The 18,103-nt window shown below is 51.0% G+C and overlaps 1 protein-coding gene across 2 annotated transcripts in view; it reads right to left on the bottom strand.

The window, feature by feature from the left end:
* The window catches only part of MLLT1 (MLLT1 super elongation complex subunit), an 870,086-nt gene that overhangs the window by 563,441 nt on the left and 288,542 nt on the right, over positions 1-18,103 (bottom strand). The window lies entirely within an intron of this gene.

Here is an 18,103-nt window from a genome sequence, read left to right as displayed (position 1 = left end):
TGCCACTGGCGCCAGGACTGGGTCCAAAAGGTCCCAATTGGGACTGGTTGGCCCTCGGAACCTGGGTTATGGATCTGCTTCCAAGGGAGTTGGGAAAACCCTGACCTTTTGGAAGCAGAGATCATGACAGGAAGCCCCTAATGCCAAAGGAGGGACGGCTTTGGGACAACGGTCTGTTTTGAAAGGGGTCTTGACAAGGACCGACAAAGACTTAGCTGTCTGAGTGCTATCCTTCGTCTCTGAAAGAGCTCCTTACCATCGAACGGAAGGTCCAACACCTTGTCCTGCACTTTTTAGAATTTAGTGCCGTGAGGTATCAGCCCCCAGCATAAGGCCCCGAGCCCAGGTGTCTATGTGATGAGCCGCAGCCTCCAGGAGATCCTGGCCCAAGACCCTGGCGTCAGATAAACCCCACTTAAAGTCCTCCAACTTCTCGACCGGGATGAACTCCTCAAACTCTGACAGACCTTTCAACATCCGCATATTAGCCCGTGCTAACAGTTCAGCATTGGCATGCCGGAGCTGCAAGGCCAAGTTGGTGAAGATTTTCCTCCCGAGGGAGTCGAGGAGCTTGTCCTCCTTTCCCAGAACCTGAGTAGCAGTTGTGGAAAAGGAGGCTGCAGGCCTAGACTGCAAAATGGCCGCAGCCACCTCTGTGGAGGAGGGGGGCGGGCAAAAGCCAGGGCTACCTCTTCTGAAGAATGCAGCCTGCATCTCGCGTCAATTTTCTTATTGACAAAAGGTCCAGAGTGTGGCTTTTCCCAGACCCTGCAGACCTCGGCCAGAACGTCCTTCTGCAAGAACAGGCCGGTACGCTCCAAAGGTTGAAAGGGTGAACACCCCAGAAAGCACGCCCTCCTGCAGAGCGAGTGCCTCGGGCACTGGAACATCCAAGAAGCTCATGTCCAGTACCCGGTCATGAAAAGCTCTAATAGAGCGGGGCAGGACCTTGTTGTCCTGATCGCCTTGCGCGTCATCCGACAGGTCAGGATCCTGCTGAGCCGTGTCAGGCGCTGCCTTGTCCACAGGGGACAATGGGGGCAAAGGCGGAAGAGTCTGGGAAGGCACCGTAGGCAAGGGAGGTGCCGGCGGAACCACCGGAGGAACGGGTGGAGCCGGAGGCGCAGGCCGACATATCTCCCTAAAAAGCCCTTTGAAATTCTCCCTCATGGGATCGGTACGCACGAGCGTTTGAAATTTACCAAAGAAGGCATCCTCTGGGGACTGTTTTGGAACCTGAGGAGGCCTCTCATGAGGTTGACAAATCCATGGACGTAACGGGGAAGGGTGCCACACTGGCCCCTCCACCGACGTATCCACACAAATCAAAGGGACGACCCTGCAGGCAACGAAACATTGTGCGGAAGAGGCATCCGGGTGTTCCAATCGTAAACTGGCCGATAAGGATGTGCACAAGGGACTATGTTCACCCAAGGAACCAAGCCCTACACCAGAGGCCGATGGCGTAGTTGTAGGGGGTCGCACCCAAAATTGCCGCTGCGGTCGTGGCGGGAACAGGCGCCATTTTGTCATCGCCTGAGGGGAACTGCGGCACGTGAGGAAGTGAGGCAGGGGTCCCCGTCGATGGATCAGGGGTCTTAACTTTAGCCTTAACATAAGGAACCTCGGCAGAGCCACTACTATGAGGCCTGGAATGTTCCTGCGACATACCAACCGCCAAATTAGCCTTCCCGGGAAGGACCTCAGCACTGCCGGTAAAAGAAGAACTTTCCTTCTTTGCCCCCTCAACAGATCTGGTGTCGCCGCAAGAGTGGGAACAGTGAGAAACAGCCGTCACCGTTAAGGCTGTCAGGCCTCTCAGAAATGTTGGTAGCTTTAGCCTCTGAAAGAGGGACCTCGGACCCACGTCCGGTGACAGCCTTATCCGCGCGGGCCTCGAACATCAGTATGGTGACAGCAAGCCCACCAGGGCCACGGGCGCACCCCGGTCTTATTTTTGAGGGAAGCCGACAGACGCCTCAGAGCGAGCTCTGGTATCCCACGATTCAGTAGAACTGGGTCTACAAACAGCCCCCACAGGAGGGGCCTCGGAGCGTGCTCCGGTATCCACAGGCCCCTTACGGAGACCCTCGGAGAAAATTCTGGTACAATTATTAGGCCCAACAGGCACCTCGGGGCGAACCCCGGTGACAGAGCTATCAACGCTCCTCCCGGCCCGAGAGGAAACTGCGGGCCGGCAGGCCAGGGTGCTCTGAAAAGTAAAGAACTTACCGGGCGTTTTTTCTTCTCATCAATGAACGCCTGAAAATGTAAGGGAGGAGTTTGTCGAACAACACCTCCCACCGCTCCAACCGACGTTGAAGTGCCCGGACCGAAAGGGAGTCGCAGTAAAAACAAGAGTCCCAACGGTGATCCGGACCCAAACACTCTAAACCAAGAGGATGGTGATCCACCCTCGCGAAGCGACGGTGGCACGATGAACAATATGGAAAGTCTAGTTTGAACGACAGACAGACTAGTACACGATCGCTAGCGAGAGCCAGAGGAAAAAAGGGAAGACAATCTTCCGAGGATGCAAGTGCGTCCAGTCCCGAACAAGCAGAGTAAAGGACTGATGGGCGATGTGTGCGGTGGAGACAAGGTGGGCGGGGTTACGGCCGCGTGCTGGGCCCCACGCAAGATAGAGGAAGGACACATTTTAGAAAAAAATTTGTTTTGGATGCTTTTTACAAAGTGCTCCGGTCCCGTCCCACAGGACGGAGAGATGTCCCATAAGTATGGAGGAAAGGAGACGGGACGTAGGAGTATAGTCAATACCACATTGAGTTCCCAAGCTGGAGCCGGAGCCGATGTAAAAGTTCTGAAGAGGCCCATGATGAACTCCTTGATGAGCCGGTGAGACTACAGGGATGGCCTACCCGGTGTCCTGGTGTAACGGGATATGGCGGCCAAGTCAGCTTCATAGAGGTGTGAACCAGTCCAGCCTTAGCCAAAGAAAGCAGGCATGGCAAGAGCTGCAGGGCCATGACACGAAGGGGAGTGATCCTCTGCATCCTGCACCATCCGGAGAATAGCTTCCATTTATGGCTGTAGCACTTTACTGTGGAAGAGGCTCTGGCGAGGATGTCCTTGCAGTCCGTTGGCAAAGAACAATGTCCAAATTCTAGGGCGGCAGGAGCCAGGCCCCAAGGTTCAGTGATGTTGGGTCGTGATGTAGAACGGCTACCCCTTCTCTAGCGAGACGTTCAGGAAGCAGCAGGCGCCTGAAGGGTGGTGTATTTGTCTCGGCCATGTCGGAGCAACAAATATCATCCTGAGGTGACACTGAGTATGTTGATCCCTCATAGCAGAAGTGGGAACGGAGGGAAGGCATAAAGGAAGAGCTTGCACTGTAGCCGACCGTGCCACCGATGGGCGCTGTACCTTCCCCAGGATGGCTACCACCCCCTCTTCCGAGGGCGATGCCTGACACGCTGTGTTGAGTTGGGCCTCCAGAAAGAGCATTCTGCGATGGCTCCAATGAGGACTTTGGATAATTTATGGGAAATCCAAGATCTGTTCACTCGCCAACACATGGGAGCGGGATCAGACGAGCCAATAGTCTAAATAAGAGTAGGCGTTGAGATGAAGGTGCGCCGCCACCGGAGCCAGACACTTTGTAAAGACCATTGGGGCTGACTTCAGGCTGAAGGGGAGCACCTCAAACTGATGGTGTTGTCCCTGTAGCACAAACCGCATGAATTTGCAGTGTTTCCGGTGGATGTGGATGTAGGCGTCCTCCAGATCCAGCAACGCCAGAAAGTGGGCTTGTTCCAGCTGGCCGAGCACGTGCTGCGATGTGGCCATCATGAACTTCTGGGACTTCCAGTACTTGAGGCTTCTCCGGTCCAGGAAACAGCCTCCACCTTCCTGTCTTCTTTCGGACCAGAAAGTATCTGGATTACACTCCAGAGCCCCAGAGGCCCTCAGGGACGGGCTCCATCGCCCCCTTCTTTAACATGGCGTGGACCTCCTGCAGCAGCTACGCCACGTGCTGTTCTTTTCGAGCCACAGGGGGTAATAAGAGGACACCTGCGTTGGAACTCCAAGGTGTGCCCCTGTCAGAGCATCCACCATTCATCTGTAGGTGGTGATGGTCTTCCATGTGCTGACGAACCTGGCCAGCCGGCCTCCCACTGGTGTGCACAAGGGGAGGCCAGAGTCCACGGCCGGTTCAGGCCTGTGTGTTTGGGGCCCTGCCCTGCAGGCAGTGCCGACGCTGTCCTCTGCTACCACATGCTTGTGAACGACCTCTGTAGACCTCTTACGTCGTGGAGCGGTAAGGCTGTCGCTAAGCAGTGTTAGATTCCCTTGGAGGACCCGCCAGACTTTTCCGCTCGAGGAACAAAAGGACGACCTATGTTGCTGCAGGCTACCCAGTGAACGTGCAGTCTGCGTCAGTCTTGATCACTAGCAGGGACTCGTTGACAGTCTTGCCAAAAAGGTTCTCACTATCAAATAGCATGTCCAAGACTTAGGATTGAACGTCCGGTCTGAAGATGGTGGCTTTGAGTCATCGCTGCTGCCGAAGAGACACTCTGTAGCCCATTTGCCGGAAACGTGTGTCTGCAAGGTCTATGGCCACTGTAATGGTGTGGTTTGAGGTCACTTCCCCTGCCTGGAACAGTGCCAGAGCTTCCACTTTCTTATTGTCGGGTAAGAAGTCCAGAATAGGGCCCAGTTTATACCATAGTTGCTGGTCATAGCGGGACAAAATGGCCAGGGCGTTAGCGGCTTTAATGGTACTGGCAGCAGTGTATTTGATCCGCCCCCCTCACCATCCCATCGCGTCCAGCTTCTTCCCCTCCTCGTCTGGGGGTGCCATGGATGAAGATAGCGGTTCGCCGATGGTTTTCTGGCTGCGACTGAGACCACAGTCGGGTGAAGGCTGGGATCCTGTATTTGCTAGAGTTGATCCCGCTATGGAGGAGCAGTGCTCTTTGTCTTCATTAGGGCTCCAAGACATTGCCGGGCCCGGTGTAGGAGGCAGTCTCTGCTGGATTTCCAAGACCAGCGCGTGCAGCGTTCGCAGTATGTCCAAGGACATATCCATCGGTTGAGGCTTGAAAGGAACGAGTTGTGGAGGTTCAAGACTGATGAGTCTTCAGCGAAGCAGTGAACCAGACTCCCTCCATGGGGACCCCCCCACTGAGACAGGTCCATTAACCCTTCGTGGTCTAAATAGTCTTCGGGCAGATCATCCTCACCCAGCTGGTATAAAGCTGCACCAACTTCTCTGGGGCAGCTGCGGGCATGTATCCTTAGGGTCTGCAGGAGCCTTATCCCTTACCCTCTCCAGAGACCTTTGGGCCGGAGTGGCCAGGGGAGCTGTCCCCATTCCAGGGTCCTTCAAAAGCATCACAGTAGCTGCCTCACGTCTTGGTGGTAGTGACACTAGGAGTAGCTGTTGTGACCGTGGACACCACTGTGTGGCCAGCCCCCCCTTCGATTAAGAAGTGATGACCGCCGACGAGGTAGCCAAAGAGACAGTCAACGGGATGGTTGGAGCCTTCGTTGACATGGCCGTTGGCGCTGTGACCAAGTTGTTCTGGCCGGCTGAGATGATGATGATGATGGCGTCGCCGACGGGGGTAGAGAGGGGCCATCTTTTGATCTCTCCTTCGATGATCGATTCACTGACGGTAAGCAGAGTTTGATATGAGTCAGCACCCCTCAATGGAAGGCTTGCGGTAGAAGTAGTTGGTGACAGCGACCTTGTCCTTCCTGCGCTGGGAACAGCAACAGCCGCAAACACAGTGGGAGCAACGACCTGCAGCATGGCATTCTTTTGGACCCCTGGGAGTGGGGCATCATCATAGGGCATCAACCTCTTTTCTGAGGGAGTTTATTTCTGGGTGAAGCATGGCCCTGCCCTGAAACAGAGTCAGGGGCTTCACCTGACTTCAACCAAGTCGCCAGCATGCCGTAGCAGTCTTTCTTCGTCTTTTTCAAAAAATACCCAGCAGACCTTGCATCCCTCATCATGGTCCAGGATGCCGGCAATTCAGGCGCTTATGTTGTCGATGTTCGACATACACATTCCTCAATCCAAACTTTGCACACAGTTCGAAGAGAAATCTCTTTTCTTCGGGTTATGGCGAAGAGGCGCAATGCAGGCCCAAGCCCGGGCCTTCTTGAAACTCTGGAAAGATCAGCGATGTAGTAGGATCTTCGTTGATAGCGGATCCTCGCTGTCGGTAGTCGACCTCTGGTCAAACGTTGAGACAGAAATCGCTCAAAATGTACGTGAAATATGAAAATAGTTTGGAGAGCAACAAGAGGACTCCCAACACAAGCGTTCAGTCAGCAAATGGGTAATCAGGGAAACCGGTCAAGAACAGAAGCATCGGAGAAAAAAAGGCAGCCTAAACAGTCCTTTGAGCAACACCCACTGGGAGGTGGGTGGGAGCCGAAATGACAGTATTTCATAAGGTGGAAAAGCATAGGTCAAATAGATAAAAGCTAATTCAGTCACTGGCAGAATCAGTTACCAATGTTGGAGAGAGTAAGGAGATGAAATGGGAAGGTAACTGTTGAAGGCAGCAGGGATTTAGGGTAATAAGAATTTAGGACTTTGAAATGGTGCGTGCAATACGAACCAACTGGGCAACTTCTAATTCTACGATCAAACTCATTACAAGGGCAGGCACCGAAAGATCAAGTACCTATTGTGGACTTTTCTCCCCAATTTTTCTAAATTTGTTATGCATGTAATGGAGCTTGAACCGGTGGCAAAAACTTTGGACAGATTCACAACATAAAAACTGTAGATATAGCATAATTTTCAAAAACTCTGAACGATAAAGCCAAGTTAACGTTATTTAAAAGAGTGGTGTAATATTCTCTACCTTATCATTCAAACGTGAAGTACACCAGGCTTTTCAATGTACTACGTGAAGACCGCAGAGGACAGTCATTACAGGTGAGCAGCTATTTGCAGGCCTGCAGAGTAAAATGGAGTACAGCCTCCGACATGGCAGATTACTCTGGAAGACCCGTTCATTAGCAGGGGTTGAAAGTAATTTACTGAACCCTCCTGTGTTCTCCCAGCTCCTGACATTTGCAATGTTTCGTCGGCCCAAAAGAGGTGGGTAACAAAGCAGCGAAGCACTGCATCAGCAGCAAAAATACGAATCTAACAGTTTGAAAGGACCATTTAAGAATCAGAATTCCAGTAACCATTCAAACGGGTATGGGTTTCATTGTGTAGCTTTGTATTTAGTGTGTCTCTCCCTCCCTGCCTCCCTCCCCTGAGGAAAGCAGTGGCGATTTAACAGTGCAGTCCCCTCCAACCTAGAACAATTTTCCGTGGTAAAAAGGAAAAACGGTACGTTTTTCAAACGTACTAAGGGGTGCCAAAAGAGTTTCAAATTACAAATCCATTTAACAGCCGAAATGTCATCATGCTGTTAATTTCATATTTATTTCAATTAGCCCAAAGCAAAAAACAATGCCACTATCCAAAATCTGACGTAAACTCCATCAGTATCCCAATGGCAAGATGTATATGAAATAACTAATTTTGGTAGAAATGATTTTCAATAACGGGGGTACAATATGGACCCTCGCCACTGGAATTCTATAGGCTTAGCAGCTAAATTGCAATTCTTAATTAAGCATAACGTAGTTATGATGCAATAAATGCATTTTTCTAGCTACCATCCCCTGGGGTGGTCACTGAAAGGATCACAGTGAACGTTCGTGGCATCATTTCTAACAAAAGACAATATTTAAACCTAAAGTGGGATCTGCAACATTTTAACAACAGTTTATGTAGTGCATCCCGATACATTCCTGCAGACTTCAACTACCTAATTGCTAGTGGTTATCAGTTTATCAGCCATCATTCAAACCCATTAACCGTGCTCTTCAATATCCTAAATTGTGCAGTTACCACAGCACGTTTCAAAACGCAAAATCAAGCGATCTGGAGCAGAGTCAAGAGTTAACGCAACAGAAACCCGGGGAATTATAATCTTATTCGCACTTTTTTAAATGATGGATATACTGCTCTACAAAAATAGATAAACAACCAGCGAGAAAACTAAGTCTATGAATACGACAGATCTGGCAGGATCCCCATACACAGGCACAAATGTGTATTGCCATAAACACGGGAGATACACCATTTATAAAGTGCACAGTTGGCCGACTGAACTGCCATTAGGAACACTTGCTGGAGACCAAAAGTGCACAACACGTTTACCTGTATGCACGTCCCTTCTTGCTCCGTGGCTGTTGGCTGTTGGCTGTGCTACCAAGTGGATGGATCGGTCACTGAATAGTGCACGACTGCCCCAGCAAAACATACTGGTCTCCCACCACGGCTAGCCCGGGAGATAATGCTTACTCTGCTAATACAGTAGTTTGCCCTAACAGCAGCAGGCAGTGTACAGAGAAAGAGGGGATAAATGAAATGTACCAGGCTTAATTCCTCATCTGTCAGCAAAATCGCGGCTGGCAGGCACTGAACAGATGGGTGCCTACTCTGGGACTATGGATTTTGAAAGCACCCTTAGAGGAGTTGCTGCTTGAAGTGCAGATTGGCAGCCAAGAAATGATACCTGGTTTCTGCTGCATTTACCCTAGTATTTAAAATTACAATTATATGGGCTTGACACTCAAAACGTCTGCCAATATCACAGCAAGTACTCGTAGAACCGCTAAAACATTAGAATCCACGCTGTTTGGCCGTTAAGGTGAGAGAAGGGAGCAAAGGGAGCTGTAACACTTCACTTAATCACAACGATCCGTGCTGGCACGACACAGCAGACTTTGCTTTTAAAGATTTTGCCGGACCCAGGGCAGCAAGAAATACTGGAAACATGGATGTTCGACAAAAGCATTCATGGTTTGGACCTATAGAGCAATATTTCATGGTACAAATCCTTTGGAAAAGAATGGTCATTGCCGTTTGTCCATTTAATAATAATATTTATTGTTATAGCTTAGATTATAAACTTTGCACAAATTTTAAAATAACATATAAAGTTAATACATAATACAAGTATAAATTTAGATACAAATACAGAGAATGCATATCCTACGAAATAAGGAAAAGCAAAAAAGAACAGAACATGTCAAATCTATACACATACATTTCATACAATCAACTTAATAGTTGCCTTATACAAAATTGGAGTAATCACCTAAAGAGTTATATCCAATCTAACTTCAACTCTCAGCCAGATGGTATATAGTGCTGTCAACAAGCGTATACTGTTAGAATTCAAACAATGGTGCCAGAACAGGGCATACGTGGTTTCATGAACATAGCTGCCAAGGAGGGGGAAAAATGTACTCGCCATCTCAGGGCATTCGGTCAACAGATGCTTTGCCGTCTCCAGCTGCTCTTCAATTTTACATAGGCAACATATTCGCAGCTCAACAGCAATCTTGTCTTTTCTCCCCGTGATCATGATTGTGGGTAGTTGCTCCAATCTGAGCAATAGGATAAACCGTCTGAGTCTGGCTGATGGGCAGATGTTCAGATATCTCTGGAGTTTCCTAAACTCAAACAATCTGTATTGCACAAATTGATAACTTCTCAGACTCTTAAGATGTTCAAAATTCTCTAACCAGTCCCAGAGGTCTATACGTTTGCTCAGCGCTCTATTTACTTCCTCTGAGTAGCAGCCATCTCTGGATTGCCAACCTATTTCACGAAACAGATTGATCATCTGATCAATAGTTATAGAGCATACCTGATGGACCGCTGTTAGTAATCCATTGCTTGCGTCACGGGTCATTCTTAGATCTAACGAAGGCCGCTTCTTCAATACTAAGGCCTTTAAAGAAGTCCGGCCAAGTTCTAATCTAATAATGGCCATAGGAACACAGGGAGGTAAGCCAAGAATATAATGCCAGAATTTACCTTCTATCACCTGTAACCACTTTAGATCAGACTCAAGAAGGGCTTCCAGTCCATAAATTACGGCCAGGGCAAAAGCTTGGACAGAGTTGGCGAGTACCCCACAAAGTAAAGCCGCCCTGTTTAACAGTAAACCTATAGAACAAGGCAGTCAATTGAGCCACTTCAATGCAGCGTGATTGTTTACAGGCCACATAATCTCCGGAGACTTCAAAGTCTATGCCCAAATAACGGTACTGGGGGACGTAGGAGATGTTCACTAAACCTGCTGTAAGATGCACACGAGATACCTTCTTTTTAGTGCATCTCATGATCTTTGTTTTTTCTAGGTTGGTACTAAGGCCATTCTCCTCTGCATACTCCCACAATGCAACCGCCGATCTACGCATCCCACTGATGGTATAATCAAATATCACCAAGTCGTCTGCGTACGCTAATACTGGACAACTGGCTTTACCGATTTTAGGAGGACAGTTGCTAGCAGCAGTTATTGCATCGGAATGTCATTGACATACAGATTATAAATAAGAGGTGTTGTTACGCAACCTTGTTAACTCCCCTATTTTGGGCAACGCTGTCAGTAGTGTGACCTTCCTGATCTAACTTCAATTTGACCGAGTTATTTAGGTGTAAAAGTCTTAGGTAATATATTAAACCTTCCGGACATCCCATTAGTTTTAATTTTCTCCACAGACGGCTTCTAGGTATGGAACCAAATGCCGCAGAGAAGAACAAGTTTCTTTCTTACCTGGGAACGTTGTTTCGATGGGATGGTCCGACGACGTATTCCATATCTATGACAGGTAATGTCCACAGCTGTGCTGCTTGGGAAAATCTTTGGCGTATGAGTCGATGAGCCGTCCCCGATGACCTCCTCCGACGGCCGACGTCACCCGATGTGATAAGTAGGACTCACGACGCCCATAGCCTCAGTGATAGTTTTTTCACAGAACGTGTGCCACCAGTTTTCTGCCAGTCAGACACACAAGGCCTTGCGGAACGCAAGCTGCAATCGCAAAAGAAATTCTGCAGCGGGGAAGGCAGGGAGGGAGCGATATGGAATACGTCGTCGGACCATCCCATCGAAAGAACGTTACCAGGTAAGAAAGTAACTTGTTCTTTGAGGGGATTGGGTCCTCTGACGTATTCCATATCTATGACAGACTCCCAAAGCAGTACCAAGCAAGGAGGTGGGAAAGAATTTAGAATACAAATTTAGCATGCCCAATCAAATTGCGGAAGAGATAACTGCCTTGCCAAAGGCCAGATCTTGCCCTCTGATGGAATCGAGGGAGTAGTGACGTACAAAAGTATGTACTGAAGCCCAGGTGGCTGCATCACAGATGTGACGAATAGGAACTCCCCTCTGCAGGGCAGTAGAAGCAGCCACTCCCCTGGTAGAATGGGCCCGCAAGCCAGCCGGAGGGTCCTTACCCGCCAAGCGGTAACACTCAGAGATCGCTAAAATAATCCAACGAGACAAAGTCTGTTTCGTCACAGCTTGTCCCAAACGCTTTCCAGCGTAACCAATGAAAAGTTGATTGTCCACTCTGACCCGGGACGTGCGCGAAATATAAAAGCTCAACGCTCTCCTAGGATCAAGCCTATGGAGCCTCTCCTCTTCCTTACCAGGATGTGGAGGAGGATAGAACGCCGGAAGAACAACCTTCTGGCTCAAATGAAATTCCGAAACCACCTTCGGAAGAAAAGGAGGACAAACTCTAAGGACAACCCTGTCCTTCTGAAACAGTGAAGGGTGGCTTAACTGAAAGTGCCTGCAACTCACTCACTCTGCGAGCGGAAGTAACCGCAACCAAAGACGCTGTTTTCAGAGTCAACCGCCTCAAAGGGCAAGAATGTAAAGGCTCAAACGGAGCACCCATAAGAAACTTAAGAACATGGTTCCAATCCCAACCTGGCACCAAAAAAGGTGACAGAGGGAACACATTAGTGAGCCCTTTCATAAACTGCAAAATTAAAGGAATCTTAAAATAGGAACACTCTTCAGATGCGTGCTTAAATATGGACAGCGCCGCCAGGTAACCTTTAATGGTCCCCACTTGCAAGCCCCTGTGGGCCAAAGAAAGCAAAAAAACAGAACCATGGGAATGTCACATTCAAAAGGATCCACATTCTGAACTCTGCACCAGTTGCAGAACTTTCTCCAACGGCAACGGTACAGAGACTTTGTTGCCAGCTGCCTGGCCGAGAGCAACACTTCCATCACGTCTTCAGGGAGGTCCCAATCCTTATACCTCAACCTTTCAGAAGCCAAGCGTGAAGATTGAGGGATCTGACCTATGGATGGAGAACCTGACCCCCCCCTCCCGTGAGAGCAGATCATCTCGGTAGGGAAGACGACGTGGAGGGCATATGGACAAGTCTAGAAGGTCCGGGTACCACGTCCTCCGGGCCCACGCCGGAGGAATGAGGATCATCCGGGAACCGAACCTCCGTAACCTCCGCAGCACTTGCGGGATGACGGGGACTGGAGGAAACGCGTACAGCAGTGGGAATGACCACTCCACCACGAACGCGTCTCCTAAGGCTCCTTTTGGAGGAAATTCCCGCGAGCAAAACCTTTCGCACTTCCGGTTGACACTGGAGGCGAAGAGATCCACTTGAGGGGTCCCCCAAAGGGCGAAGATCTCCAGGAGAATCTCCTGAGCCAGCTCCCACTCGTGAGAGATCAAGCTCTGCCTGCTCTGCCTGCTCAGAGCGTCCGCCGTCTCGTTGTCGTCTCCGGCCAGATGAACAGCCGAGATCGACACTTCCTGCTGGATGGCCCAGAATTCGAGCTGCATCACCTCCCTGCACAGCGGAAGTGCCCTGCCCCCCCCCCCCTTTTTGTTGAGGTAGTGTATGGCCACCGTGTTGTCCGTTAGAATCAGGACACTCTTTCCGCGCACAGTCGGCAGAAAAGTCTTCAGGGCTAGCCTGACGGCCCTCAGCTCTAACAGATTGATATGGAGTCTGGATTCCGACGGAGACCAACGACCGCTGACTGTCAACACGTTGGCATGAGCTCCCCATCCTGTGAGGGGTGCGTCCGTCACGATCGTCACCTCCGGCCAGGGCAGCCAAAATGGGGCCCCCTTCATCAGATTGCCCTCGACAGCCCACCACAGAAGGTCCCGGGCCACCGAGGGCGGCACCTGAACAGGGTCCGACAGCCTGCCGGAGGACTGAGACCACTGAAGCTTGAGCGCCCACTGCAAAGATCTCATCCGCAGACGAGCCTCTGGCACCAGAAGAATGCAGGATGCCATGAGGCCGAGCAGTCTCAAGAACTCGGACGCTGGGAGATCCTGGGCAAACTGAAACTTATGCACCATCTGCTGAATGTGAAGAGCCCTCACCTGGGGAGGAAAACACTGCCCCAGGGACGTGTCGAGCACTGCTCCGATGTACTAGAGCCGCTGCGTTGGTGTCAAATGGGACTTCTTTAAATTGAGGGAGAAGCCCAGCCTGTGAAGGGAGTGGCAGGTGACGGACAGATGATCCAGGACTTGCTCGGGAGAGCTCCCCCTGATCAACCAATCGTCCAGGTACGGGTAGACGTGAATCCCCCCCTTTCCTGAGATGTGCTGCCACCACCATCATGAGCTTGGTGAAAACCCTCGGGGCGGAGGTCAATCCGAACGGCAGGACCCGAAACTGAAAGTGCGAGTCGCCAACCGCGAACCTCAGGTACTTCATGTGCTTGGGATGGATCGGCACATGGAAGTAAGCATCCTTGAGGTCGAGAGACACCAACCAGTCCTGAAGTTGAAGGGCCTGGAGGACTTGAGAAAGAGTAACCATCTTGAACTTGTCCTTCCTGAGGAGTTTGTTCAAACCGCGTAAGTCCATCATGGGTCTCATTCCCCCGTCTTTCTTTGAAATCAAAAAATAAGGGGAATACCATCCCTTGTTCATCTCCGCTACAGGCACCAGTTCTATGGCGCCTTTCTCCAGCAGGGCTTGAATTTCCTGCGCAAGGGACGGATCCGGACACTTCAAAGAGAGGTTCCCTGGTGGATTGTCGTGAGGCCTCTGCCGAAAAGGAAGCCAGTAGCCGTGGGTTATGATCTCCAGAACCCACACATCCGAAGTAATGGCTTGCCACTCTACAAGATGCTGCGCCAGCCTCCCCCCCCCAACCGGCGAACCATGGGACCTGGCCTCATGACTGAGTGGTAGCGGCTGCGGCGTTGCCTGAGGGTAAAGAGGCAACTGCCGAGCGGCCTTGGCACCTCGAGTACCTTTGTTTCCACCTCTGGCACTCTTACGATGGCCTCTGACTGCTAGCTCCCCTCGCTTTACTGAAGGACGAGGAATAGCGAAAGGAACCTCCCTTCCATTGCTGTCCCCTAGGACGAAAAGGCGGAGGTTGGCGAACTGCAGCAACCAACGACTTCGCTGCAGCTTTGGAGGTCTGCAACCTCTCAAGGCTCTCGTCAGCCTTGCTGCCAAAAAGGTGTTCACCGTCAAAGGGCATGTTGAGGAGCCGGGACTGCACAACAGGAGCGAACCCAGACTTCCACAACCACGCGAACCTGCGCATTACGGTGCTCGCCACCATGAAACGGCTGACACAATCTGTCAAGTCCAAATCCGACTGAACGGCCTCACACAGCATCCTTGCCATCCTGAACCATAGCAAGGAAACCATCCCGTTCGTCCCCTTCGGGAATATGTTCAGCCGCTAATGCAACACAGTTCCACAGAGTGTGTGTGAAACGAGACAAGGCACATATGGAGTTGGCCGCCTGAAGCGCCATATCCCCTGAAGAAAACACTTTCTTCGCCCAGCCGTCAAAACGTTTGTCGTCCCTATCCGGAGGGATGATAGGATACGACACCTGCTTTGCCGGGGTCATAGCCGCCTGCACCACCAAACTCTCCGGAGTGGGGTGCCTAGACAAGTAGCAGGGGTCGCTACTGGCTGGACGGTATTTTCGCGACAAAGACTTGCCCAATGCCGGGAGACTCTCCGGAGCAGTCCAAGCTGCCGCCACCCTTCTCTGCAGCGACATATGAAAAGGCAAAACCGGGTCAGTGGGGTGGCCGAGATCAAGGATGTCCGTGAGATCATCCTGAACGAACTCCCCTGGGGGAGCTGACCAACCCAAGTACTCGGTGACCCGAGACAAGGCGCCGATATGAAGAATCGGCATGAGTGCCAGGCTCCGGCCTACAAAACTCCACCTCCGGAGAGGAGTCCAGTCCACTGGCATCATGCAGCGACTGCCGCAGATCATCAAACTGGCTATGGCCCGAGATAAGTTCATCTGGAAACGGAACCAAGCCCCCATCAGAGCCTTCATCACCCTCTGAAATGTACTCCAGGCGGGGAGAGGAAGACCTCTGCGGACCAAAGCAGTGCCTGACCTTATCCATAGCCTTTCTAGGGGCAAACCCCGTGCCACGGGGCCCCTCTGACACCACCGCCTCGAAAGGCGTCGAGGGCGCCGAACGAGTCGGCGCCGGCAGAAAAGGCGTCGCCGTCAGCTGCAGCGCCGGCAGCATCGACACAGCCCTCGAAGCCGGAGATCCGAGCGTGTCTCTCGACAACCTAGGCGCCGACGACCCCATCGGAGGCGGAGCCTCAAGAGAAATCGTTGACGACCTCGCCGCCACAGGCGTCGACGTCTTCTTCGAAGACGGCACAGGATCACGCGGTCTCGAGCGCGTCGAGGACCGGGACCTGGCACGGGCGAGAACTGCTACCCTTGTCCGAGCGGGACCTCTCCCGCGAGCCGTGCCGACCACCCGAGCCTGAAGGCGTACGGGCGGTGTCTCTCAACCGGTGCCGACCGACCCCACTCGGAGGCGCAGACGGACCGGTGCCTTGCGATTCAAGAATCGCTAGCATCTGCTTCCCGAAGGAAGCCCATTCCTCCGGTGTCGCTTGCATGGAGGGAGACGGGCGGGGAAGGCGACCTATGCTGGCGCTACCGGGAATGCCTCTTAGAGGCGGAGGAGTGGCGAGACCGACTCCTGGAAGGAGACCCACTGGACTTCCGGCGATGACGCAGAGAGTCACCCCTCGAGTCATCCGTCGAAAGCCCCGCAGACCTCGACTTCCGGGGCTTAGACACCCGGCCTACCGACAGCAGCTTCTTGCGTTCCCGCAAGGCCTTTGCCATGAGCGACTAGCAGCTGACAGTCGTCCGTATCGTGGGCCTCCCCGAGGCACCAGAGGCAGGCGTCGTGCAAGTCCGTGACCGACATCTTGGACCCACAGTCCCCGCAGTTCTTGAAGCCCGGACGCGGGGTTGAAGATGAGAAAGACATCGCCACGAACAGGTCTTCACAACAAACCGAACAGGTTCAACGAACCGAGAATTGAAAACCGCAAACTCCAACGAGTCGAGGCGTACCGAGATTCACGAAGCGAACACGTTCGCGGAAAAAAACGGAACTGAGGCTATGGGCGTCGTGCGTCCTACTTATCACATCGGGTGACGTCGGCCGTCGGAGGAGGTCCTCGGGGACAGCGCATCGACGCAGGACGCAGACGCCAAAGATTTTCCGAAGCAGCACAGCTGTGGACATTACCTGTCATAGATATGGAATACGTCGGAGGACCCAATCCCCTCGAAATCTATATACAGGGCGTAAAGGGAAGCCGCCCCTCCTCTTAGTGCTCTGGTTCGTAGAATGTCCATTACCATGATATTATGAGAGGTAGAATAGCCCTGTCTAAACCCAATTTGAAATTTAGACAGTACCCCTGAGCCCTCAGCCCATGACTAACTCATTGAGCAGAAATGAGGCAAATATCTTTCCTGCGATGTCTAGCATTGAAATCAACCTATAGTTGCTTGGATCGAGTCCGTTTCCCTTTTTGAACACGGGGATTAATATTGCCGTTTGCCAAGAGCAGGGTATTTTACATGATTTTAGAACTTTCTCAAATAGTATGCCCAACAAACTCGGCCAGAACTCAGGGTACAATTCCATAACAATATTGGCCAGTCCGTTGGGTCCCGGTGATCGTGAGGATTTTGTCCCTTTAATTTTATTCAGAATGAGCTCATGTGATATGAGAAATGGGTCCTCTAATGGGGGACTACCCAATATTGTTACTTCCTCGTCCTCTGTGTTTCTATTTTCCAGGAATTTTACCCACACTCTAGCTTCAATGGGGTTGACCAAAGCCCCCCTCTGCACACCCAGTGCCTCGGCCAAGAGGGACCAAATATTACGAGGTCTTTCCTTCGCATATGGTCTTAACCAATCTTTGCCAGGAAAGTACCGTGTCCACCTTTTTTTTGCCTTAATGGCCGACGTGTACCTATTTTTGATCTCCCTGATTTTTTGGAAATATGCTTCTCCATGGGCCATAATTTTCTTGGCCTTTCGTAGCTCAGCTCTGTAGTTACGTTTCATGTCTCTGATCGTTTTATCAAATGGCAATTTTTTCCCATCACGGCCCAACATCAACTCCATAGGTGCTACTGCATGTTTACCTACAAAAGCATAGATCCAATCCTCTATGGAGTTGATGGACATCACATTAAAATTGGGCAACTTGGATTCTACTGTCCGCAGAGCTTCAGCAGCGAGTAATATATTTTTGTCCGACCAGGAAATCCTGGTACCCGCTTTATTGGTTTTTACCATACCTACGTTACTGGATTGAGACTGTTTTCTGGGAATACCCATTGCACATTTTAGAACTGCATGGTCACTCCATTTGTTGGGAATAACTCATGTCTTCAATCTGCTCTTGGAACCTAGGGCATACAAATACATAATCCAGCGTACTACAAGAGGTACCATTTGACCATGTATGTTGCCCAGGATGGTCACTGATAGTTCTGCCGTTAAGCATTACCATATCCCAAGATTCGAACAGGTATTCCCATGCACCGCGCTCAAGGACCTTTTTGCTGTGAACCATAATTCCCTTTTCTTTCAGTTTAGGATTCAACATTTTACACTCCCGCGAGTCTTGCAATTGTTCATTTAACATTGTCCCAGGTGGATTATAAAGGCTCACCAGCAGGAATGAGCCCATGGAGTCCTTAACATCGAGGATCACTTAGACTGCAAGCATATTGCTTTCAAGATTGCAGTCAATCTGCCTCAAGCCCAAAGTATTGGTCACGCCTATAGCCAATCCACCAAAAGGCCTGCCTTTGCCACCTCTTTTGGCAGACGAGTGGTACAACATGTAACCGTCTAAAATTAGGGGGTCTATGGCCCATGTCTCCTGTAAACAGAAACAGCTGCATTTGTCAA

This window comes from Ambystoma mexicanum, chromosome 1p (assembly GCF_040938575.1).
Source record: "Ambystoma mexicanum isolate Mex_15411 chromosome 1p, UKY_AmexF1_1, whole genome shotgun sequence".
NCBI lineage: Eukaryota > Metazoa > Chordata > Amphibia > Caudata > Ambystomatidae > Ambystoma > Ambystoma mexicanum.
The sequence above is the reverse complement of the archived record's forward strand: the minus strand, read 5'-3'. Positions and strand labels throughout refer to the sequence as shown.